We start from the raw sequence: 8,179 nt of genomic DNA on the forward strand, positions 1-8,179 counted from the left end.
CTTTAGAAAATTTTGATTCCCTTAAAAGAAATTATTTGATGCGTTCTACGATCAAAGTACGATACTTAGAGAGGACTGAATTGTCGTGTGATTGATCTTATTCAGGGAATGTTCTTTAGATTTTTTAAGAACTTTATCAGGTTTTACATGTTGTAAAGTTAATTACATGTTGTAAAGCTAACTTTTATATATCTACATAGTATCTGCCATTGCATCAGCCTGATTTTTGTAGCTCGAGAAAAAAAAAGAAAACGATATTTTGCATCAGAGCAAATGTGAACATCCTGTGGTATAGACGCTTTTGCTGTCTACTATGTACATTCTGTAGAGCATTCATATCTCAGAGCAGCATTCTGGACTTTAATGTTCAAAAGACTAAGAGCTTTTAAATAATTTATGAGCGCGAATAACGCAAATAGTCCAGTGCTGTGTGTGAATATAAAAAGAAAAGAAAAGAAATATCACGTTTAAACATTCCGGCAAAAAGTACACTCTCTGAGTACAGTAAATGCTTCTCTGACATTACAATCGTTGTGCGTAGAATTCAGATTTATTAAAGCGTGAGCATATATAGTACTGTTAAGGTCTTCCTGAACATATAAATGATCTGTTGCTGGTTTAGGTACTGTATGTGCTGCGTACCGTTCTTTTTTCTTCTAAATGCGCAATCGGTGTTCTTAGCAAGAATCGTAAATTCGGCTCTTTTTCGCCGAAGTACAAATAGCGTGTAGCAGTAGCCAAAGTTTTCCTGCTTAGGTAAGGAAATCCGATAGCGGGATCGTTATAGCATCTGTAGAGAGTTGTCTTATTATTTTTATGCACATGACATTTTTTTACGCTTAATTTTAAAAAATTCCGAGCTCAAATATTGTCTTTAAACTACCTTGACACACATTAATGTTTTTTTCAAGAAAGATATCCACCGTTCGTTCGTCACACACACTTCTCTCTTCTATATATATACATATACATATATGCCAAATCGCTGTCGTATTGAATAATCGTAATTAGCTAATTGTCATAAGTTCATTAATGTAGAGAGCAACTTGAAAAGAAAAAAAACCGAGACCCTTAGCAATGTGCCTCTAAATTAATAAGCATTTGTGTAATATAATGATACGATATTGATATGACATAATTAATGGAAATGCACCGGCCATTGCGTATCATAAGCCTGAATTCTGACCATCGATTTTTGCTAGCTCACGATAATTCCTAACCGATCACAGACCCGACAAATATGGCATTGGCATTGTGGCACAGGCTGTCAAGTTGAGACTACTCTAGTTTGAATTTTGTGATATAGACCGAAGGAGGCGTGTGCAATGGTCATGTCGATGTTTATAACGACTCTCCTTGTCGCACCATTCGAAGAGGTGTTTGCGAAGACCCGTTATTCCAAGAAATGTAATAAACTTTTGAACAGTGCCTTCAGAACTATAACACGACGGTCTACTAGAAGTATAAATGCTTTCTTATTCTATTTCATAAGCCTTCCGCTATTGTTTTGGAACGAGCCTTTGCTTTTTCGCGAAACTTTTCTACGATATTTACGTTTTACGATTTTACTACCTTTTAGGTCTACTCTACAATTTTACATCACGCGCGCGCGGTATATTCTCTATTTGTACTACATATTATAACGTACAATTACAATTGCGCGATACTTTACGCGAGTAATGTATTACATAAGGTAGAGAGGAGCGCATCTAGAACGAATTGGGACACGGAGCTTGCGTTACAAACTCGACTCGCTACATTTGCAGCCTCCGAGTCGTGAAACGGTTTCGCAACGACGGGAACGCCCTACGTGCGGTACGGATATCATTAGAAATCCTTAAAAAAAAAAGAAAAGAAGTATTAGCCTCTGTATCTATTGGGGTGTTCGCGGCGTTTCGTTTACCGGAATGCCTCTGTCTGTGATCGCTTTAATCTTATCGAAGTGTCCAAGCGCTTGCGGCGACTCGATATTAATAATCGGTAAGCTCGCGAGAGAGAGAACAAATAAAGACAATTTGCAAGATAAAAATAAAATAACGAAGACTAATTTAGCTTAATGTGCTCCGTGCGGGAGCTTGAACACTGCGCATAATCCTTAAAGATCTCACAGGTAGACACCATTTTAAAACGATCATCATGTACCTTGAAAGTATAGACTTTGTTATGTTAATGTAATGAAGAACGTCTGTAATAAAAATGCGCAAAAAATCGCACTTGATCGCATTGTCAATAATAGAGAAGAACACGATCGCATAGTGCAGACCAAACGCTTTGGACTAAACGCTATGGTACATGAGCATATTTACAGTTCGAAGACCAAGAGGCAGAGCCGCGGGGATACGACGACAAGAAGAAAGATGTCGTCAGCTAACTACCATTGGGGTAGACGAGGCAGAAGACCGAGACAGTAACATAATTATTTTTAAGCCGTATTTTTAAGCAGTAATATAACCCGTCAGTATTATATATTCGTACCTCTGACCATACACATATGAACACACACATACAAAGTGAATATGTGAATATGCTACGTTTCTTATACATACATGAAAACATAATTGCTAAATAAACATTTAATAAAACTATTATATTGTTATTTACTTCATACTTACCAAATCAAGTTTTATTTAATATGTATAATCTATTGTAACTGTAAATAAATTTATTATTTACTGTATAATTAAATGCTGGTACATTCAAGAAATTTGTAATTCTGACCTGGATTTATATCCTGCCTAAACTACACATGTATGTTTAAATTGATGTTTTACCTATTGCACCAATAATGTTTAAATAAATCGTAGCTTTAGTTTTTAACGCAGAAAAAGAAAATTTAACGTTTAAGCGCTAACCAATGTTGATGCATTTTTCTGAAGAAATACTTACATATTGATTTTGTTGCATATTCGAAATCTAAAATCCGAGCATGCTAGAAGCACTTTCATTATCTTCAATGTGTCAGGTATTTTAAAAGAACACTAAATTTATCTTTAAAAATAGGCAAAATTCAAGCAGCTGTAACTTTGTTAAAAATGAACAAAATTTAAATTTAAAAAAAGGATTTTAAAGCTTGAAATCTCTACTTTTGAAAGTTTTTATCGTGGATTGAATAAGAAATGAGCATTTTGACTTTGATTGCTCATAACTTCCTTAAAAAACATCGTATTACAATTCAAAAAACAGATTCTTAAGCTGAAACTTTGCTTTATTGAACGGTATAATTGCCAAATTTTTTAAAATAACAAATAGACATGATACAAATGGATGAAAATAATGTAAATTATTTTTAAATGCAGAGTACTTAAAAGTACAAAAAAACATAAAGAATAAATTTGTTTTATTTGTATCATGTCTACATGTTATTTAAAAAAATCTATTTTCTTAGAAATAATAGTCTGTAACACCTTTAGCTTTACAATCTGTACATACTGTTTGTAAGATATACTCTTTATAAGACTAGTTAGAAGAGGATGCGTAACACTACAAAATGCATGATATCAGTACAAAATTACCTTTTTCAAAAAAGGTAAAAAAAAGGGCGCCAAGTACACGCGTGGTTGTTACCTCGGAAAAAAACCAAGTGGTAGTATCATTAATTTTATCTCACAAAATTGTCTCACAAAAATTGTCTCACAAAATTGTCTGACAAAAATTGTCTCACAAAATTGTCTCACAAAAATTGTCTCACAAAATTATTAAATTACAAAATTGTTACTTTATTCAATCCAAGTGATATCTATCTTAACAAAATTATTAAAAACAGAAGTCGTTTTTGTTCGACCCAACTGGCCTAATAATTAATATATTTAAACTCACAACGTTTCGAAAAATTATCTCACAAAATTGTCTCACAAAAATTGTCTCACAAAATTGTCTCACAAAAATTGTCTCACAAAATTATTAAATTACAAAATTGTTACTTTATTCATCCAAGTGATATCTATCTCGAAAAAACCTAAATAACAAGTGGTATCTATTTAAAAAAAAATATGTGAAATCTTTTAATACTGCGCCAATTACAAAGAGAGAATATATATATATTCTCTCTTTGTAATTGGCGCAGTATTAAAAGATTTCACATATTTTTTTTTAAGGTATATATATATATATATATATATGTATATATATATATATATATATATATATATATATATATTCTCTCTTTGTAATTGGCGCAGTATTAAAAGATTTCACATATTTTTTTTAAATAGATACCACTTGTTATTTAGGTTTTTTCGAGATAGATATCACTTGGATTGAATAAAGTAACAATTTTGTAATTTAATAATTTTGTGAGACAATTTTTGTGAGACAATTTTGTGAGATAATTTTTCGAAACGTTGTGAGTTTAAATATATTAATTATTAGGCCAGTTGGGTCGAACAAAAACGACTTCTGTTTTTAATAATTTTGTTAAGATAGATATCACTTGGATTGAATAAAGTAACAATTTTGTAATTTAATAATTTTGTGAGACAATTTTTGTGAGACAATTTTGTGAGACAATTTTTGTCAGACAATTTTGTGAGATTATAGTCTTACCGCATAAATAGTTCAGTTTCTCATCAGCAGTAAGAAACTTGTAGGCAGGAACCCTTTTCGGTAAATCATTATTATTATTACCGAGAACGTCATTCATCCCTTCATCATTGGGTAGATCATCATTGGGTAGATCATCATTGAGTAGAGAATGTCCTTTTTTTCGACCATTACCACTTATACCTACATTTGCGTAAACACAAGTATTTAATTATGTAAAAACATATATATATATACATATATATGTATATATATATGTATATATATATATAACTTTTATAGTGCAAGTTTAATTTATATATTCATATTTAAAGACAAAAATAATCCGAATGTTTAGAATTGGGTACGTGTCCAGGCATTATTGTTACTTTTACCTTTATAAAAAGAAATATAATTGTGAAGACAACATATAAATGAATCACTTACTAGTCTCCCTAGACTGTACGATAGATGAAACAAAGGATGCAGTACTATTGACAGAATTTGATCTGGTTAAATTGTCTTTAGTTGTTAAATCAATTTGAAGATTATTGGAGGCATTTGGTGCCATTGGAAACTCTGTCAGAACAGCTTCTTTTCGTTTTTGTTTTGCTTTTGATACTTCATCTTCATCCATACTCGTATTTGAGGAATCTGAGGGTGATACAATTTTCTTTCGTTTGCCCCTAGATTTTTTAAGTTCCTCTTCGTCATCCACGTTCGTCATTATTTCGGCGACTTTTGCTTTTACTAAAGCAGCGTCGTATGTTGCTAATAATAAATAAAAATACATTCATCTACTTGTAAACTTTTAACAAATAAAGTAAAAAATGTAAAAGTAACAAGTTAAAAAAATTCTAACAATATCAATATGTAAACTCGCAGAGCTGTTATATATAAATAAAACTTACAGGTCGTTGTAAATATTTGTTTAACTTTCACTACATCCCAATTATTATCAGCATCCTTTTCCTTTAAGATAGCTTTCTGCATTTGTGCATATCTTAAGTTTCCAGGCCATTTGCAATGGCATTTATTTGGGCTCAGCCATTTTGAGGGAACCACACTAATGCCATCATCGTCTTCCAAAACCGTAAACGCATTTGATTTTTCCATTGTTATATATATTACTTAGTCCACACACTCTCTGCAATAAAGAAATGTTAAATTCATTATACCTTTTCTATAAACTTATTGTAATAACTGAACTATAAAGAATTGAAACATATTTTATTTACAGATATTAATTAAAATAAAATGAAGGTCAACTGGATAACAATAGTTAGAACAGAATTAAAACAGAAATTCAAATTATAGTAGCCGCAAGTACACTTGCTACATTTTTATTCCTATTCCATTTCTACTATAGCTATATATATATAATTATGTATTAATATAATTATTAACATATACGTACCTTATTAAATATTATTATTATAACGTACAAGCCGGATTACTTTATATATAATTTTTGAATTTTTGAATTAGATTAATTAATTGTATGCAGTATTGGGAAAATTATTGTTTTACCACCATGCCTTATTTTATATGCTTTTCCATTAATTTCTTCGCATAACCATGATCTTATACGACTATTTGTAGTAACTAATTTAATGCCTATTATTTCGGATGTACAAGGCAGTTCATACAGACTTCCATTCACGTCTAATTGTTGTCCAATCATATACGATTCAGTTTTAGTCGTAGCAAAATTATGAACAGCGATAATCGAACCGTCTTTAAGAATCACGCAATCATTACTCTGACTATCGCAGTTCACATACAAACTACGATTTCGCAAAACTTTATATTGATTTTGATACTCATGCTCGTTAGTAAGAGGCCCGTCTCGATGTTTTCTTGTAAACTGCATGTGATACTCATTTTTAACACGTTAGAAGTTAAATAATTGTACTCTTCTAATCTTCTAGAAATTTGTTGGAGTGGTTTTTCTCCTTTTCTGATTAAATTTTTTATAGTGGAAATATAACTTTCAAATGCAAACGCACTGAATGTATCTAACGAACCAAACTGCTTAACATCATCGGCTAAATGTAGCAAATTATGTACATTAAATGAAACATATTTTTTGCCGTATATCTTTTCATATGACGTGACAAATGTTTTAGGAGTTCATTGGCATAAAGAATATAGTGAGGTGTTCGTAATACATTTGGATTTGCTAAAATAGTTATGGCAACATGAAGCGTGAGAAAGTTAAGATATACATCATTTCTCAAGATGTTTTTCAAGATAACAGGACCAATGTATAATAAGAACTGTCGAAATTCCGTAGCTTTCCAATATTTATGCAATTTAAGGATCGTGGTTTCCTTGCAAAATCTGTAGGTACGTTTTTACGAAAAGCTTCCAAATGATCAGAAATTATTTTAACTGTTCTAGAAGGTAATCTAGTTTGCAATGGTCCTGTTAACCATAAAATTAACAATTTGCGCATTACACCCAAGCAGACTAAATGCATATAGTCCAACGGAACTCTTGACACTAAGCCTAAATGAGGAATTTGTCTTAAAATGGTTTGACCTTTTTGATATCCATCTTGATAAGCAAACCTATTGAAATCAATATCATTTCTAAGAGCATTACGCATCAATTTCAGCAGAGAAATAAATTGTGTCATCGATATAATCACCGTGAACTAAACATTTTGTACAACTCTCATACCCAGTATGATTTTTGACTTTCAATACATACGATTTTGCCGGTGCGTCGCAAATTATCCCATGAATTCGTACTTTATGTTTTTTATTAAACAAAATGCCATTATTAATTAAATTTACTGCTTCATTCACAAACTGTTCAAGAAATTCATTAGAATCGTCTGGCATTCCATCGCCATAATAAATTCCAATTACCTCTACGATTCTTAAAATTGTGTCACAACACATGATTGGCCACAAATTTTTTGTTGACGAATGACCAATCGGTGCTCCGTCAGTACATACTAATAACCGAATTTCATCTTTATCGCATCTTCCATCACATTGTTTCGTTAAAATTCGCTCAACTGCATTTCTCAATCCCAAATGACAGTACTGGCCATTCCCCATACTTGATACATTTTGTACATTGTGGAGTGTTCAAAAACGTGCGTGCATCTTTCGGAAAGTCCGGTACAAGTATATTTGCGTAAAATTAATTGTAAAGCAGAACATGCATTTAAATGAATTTTAAACTCTATAGCCCATCTCTTAAGATCCAATTAAAATTATTGTCGTTCTGATTACTCTGATTACAATCAAGAGATTTTTCTAGATTTAGACTTTCGTAAGTAAATTGTTCGATTCATCACCCTCGTATATTTGACTTTCAATTTCTAAATCATCAGAAAATTCACTATCGCTAAAAGAATAACTAAAATCATCTACAATATCTTTTTCGGTTAGTTGTACTTTGATGCAGCTTTTATCGAGTGCGATTGAATCGTTTGTATTAATATCGCGCGAGGTAGAAGGCAATTAAATCTGATCAAATGAACCGTCTTGTAATACGAAATTTTCAACTACTTCATCAACAGTATTAGAATAATGTGAATTACTACAAGACTGTAGAGAATCAGCATCAAAAAGACTATTAAATTTAATTTTTTTTCTTTTATGAACTTTGTCAGAAGTTTCATGTAATTCCGACAAGGTGCGAT

At 31.5% G+C, this 8,179-nt stretch overlaps 1 pseudogene; it reads right to left on the bottom strand.

The window, feature by feature from the left end:
* Nucleotides 1–6,294: 6,294 nt before the first annotated feature.
* Nucleotides 6,295–7,367, bottom strand: LOC139786388 (uncharacterized; annotated as a pseudogene).
* Nucleotides 7,368–8,179: the final 812 nt, after the last annotated feature.

The sequence above is a fragment of the Temnothorax nylanderi genome, unplaced genomic scaffold, assembly GCF_030848795.1.
Source record: "Temnothorax nylanderi isolate EJ_2023f unplaced genomic scaffold, tnyl_v1.0 TNYL_tig1024_pilon, whole genome shotgun sequence".
In the NCBI taxonomy this organism is placed as follows: Eukaryota; Metazoa; Arthropoda; class Insecta; order Hymenoptera; family Formicidae; genus Temnothorax; species Temnothorax nylanderi.